Source organism: Sturnira hondurensis, unplaced genomic scaffold (genome assembly GCF_014824575.4).
Source record: "Sturnira hondurensis isolate 20B ecotype Veracruz unplaced genomic scaffold, ASM1482457v3 Scaffold0004338, whole genome shotgun sequence".
Lineage (NCBI taxonomy): Eukaryota > Metazoa > Chordata > Mammalia > Chiroptera > Phyllostomidae > Sturnira > Sturnira hondurensis.
This window is the reverse complement of record NW_028076969.1, coordinates 4017262-4019755: the sequence shown is the minus strand read 5'-3', so window position 1 is coordinate 4019755 and position 2494 is coordinate 4017262.

Genomic DNA, 2494 nt, shown 5'->3' with positions numbered 1-2494 from the left:
AGTCCCGCCTCACCAGAGCAAAGACCAACAGAGCGATGGGGAAGACTGAAGGGAAAACACTTCCGGTTGGAGGCGGAACGATGCAAAGGTGCGGGAGTGCCTTAGCAGCAAGTAGCCCGGCTCGGCGACGATTGGCTCGGCCTCTGGTCCCGCCTCCCTGGGCTTCCAGGGACTCATGGGTCTCCGGTAGGTTCTGTGCAGCTTGGATGGTCACTGGCTGGAGTAATTAGGTATTTTAAATGCCAGAAATCCCACAGAAATGAGTAAGAGAATGTAATGTTCAATATAAGTGGAATCTAGACAGTTCTGTATAAATACAAGCCTAACTCACACTATCACGGCACAAGGAGCCTCCTGGGGCGGTTCCGTTTGTACTTGTTCAAGTTTTGGTTTCCAGAAAGAACCGGGGCATTGAACTGGGGTCTTGGTTCCAGATACGCTGAGACTCCCAGAACACTGCTTTGAATAATCAGTTTTGGGCAGTTTCTTAAAAGTCGGATTTTACGCCTCCCAATTACTGCTGTTTCTCAAAATTGCCAGGACAGTTTCTGGAATTTATAGCAGGTGCGTGTTTAATAGTCCAGCAATAATATCCCACCAGTGCAGCCTCTGTCAAAAATCTTCGAAATACAGCTTTTATTAAAACGCACGAATTTAAAAGGCTTAGACTGATTTCTGTACCGCAAATCCTTGCTAGCAACCAAACAATCTCTTATATTTGCCAATACCTACCCCTCCTTTACTCCTTTCTAGATGTAACTCAGAACTTAAACACTCTTTACTAAGTAGAATTCTGGAATTTGATAGCTGGTGTATAGAGCAAATGCAGAGCAGACTTTGGATGTTTTTCAAGAACCCAATATGGAATCACTGTCAGCCATGACAATTATGTCATGTGGCATGATGCTCAGAACTGAAGTAATGCAGTGTGACAGGAATGCCCTTACAATGGTCCTGAAATACCAAAACTACAAGTCTGAACACGCAGGTAAGGACTTCACCTGGACAGCGATATGAGTGGGACGCTACCCATTGTGGGCTATAAAAATTCAGAGTTCCGCTACTTGCTTTTAAATCCTTACCTGAGTATGTTTATTGATTTTAGAGCAGAAGGGAGAGAGAGAAACATCAATGGGTTCCCTCCCTGACCCAGGATCAAAAAATGGCAATTTTCTTGGTGTACGGGATGATGCTCCAACCAACTGAATCACCCAGCCAGAGCAGAGCTTCCTCCATTTTATGCTTGAGCTTGGCTTTACCAGGAGTCACACTTGGAACCCAACAGGGCTTTATCTCCATCAGATGCATGCCACCAGTGTAGCTGCCTGGCCTGAGACCTATGCCTGCCTCTCCACCCATAGACATCGCCAGTGAACAGGATTTTGCACCTGATGCTTGCTCTGCCTGCTCTATCACATAAGCTTCCCCTTTTCTGCATGTAACTCTAATGGTTTGGGGGGGGTCTCCCCATCTCCCCAGATGAAGCTAGCATCACTGTAGAAAAACACAAATGTGTGTGACAGCTTTTGGGGATGCTCTGTTGCTCACAACAGCTGGAATTTTTAGATAAGCACAGACTAGCTGGATTACTGACAGTATGAGGAAGATTTCTCTGGTGCCTGGGAGATAGGATTAGCTTCATCTCCTTTACTTACTACATTGCATCACAACTTCCTATTTGCTGTTTTAGTAGAGTAGCTTTGAGGTCAGAGACCATGTATATTCATCTTTATGTCCAGGACCTAGCACAAGGTTTGGCACATATGCTGCTGAACAAAGAATTCAGATCCCCTGACTCCTGGCTCTGGCTCCAGGTGACTGCTTATGACATACAGGCTCAGGAGGGTATCAGGATCAAGTCAAGAAAATGGCTATGCATTTTTTCCTAGTCTATATGTGGAAAAACCTAAATGCTTCAGATGATCCAAGAATCATCCTGGGAGAACTTGGAATTGTGAGATGGGTGTGTTGAGCAGATACTAATGAAATAATTATATACACAACTTAAATGTCCTGGAGACATTTGAGATACATACAACTCAAATGTTTCCAGGACTCAGTACCTTATAGACACAAAGGTCATATTAACAGGCAAATTTCACTAACTCCATAGCTGCCTTTTCCTCTGGGTAACTGGAGCTTCAGTTGTAAGTTTCCCTTTGCCAGACAGTACCTCAAGAAGATCCTAGACCCTTGGCCACTGCTGTTATTTCATCACATCTCCTAAGACTCTGTCACATTCCCACACTCCCACTTCTCCAAGCTGCTGGGTCTTTCCTTTTTTTTATCACTAAAGAAACACTCTCTCTACTCTGGTCTGCTTTTTGAAGGGTCTCAGAGCAATAAAAAGCCAAAATGTTATGAGGTTTACTTGGGCTACTCTGTTTTACAGCTCTCTTCTCCCACTATGTACATTTGCCACCAGAATGAAGGAATTAGGGAAGTATTTCAGAACAGTCACATTGTGTTTGGAATCACCGTTCTCTCAGCCCTC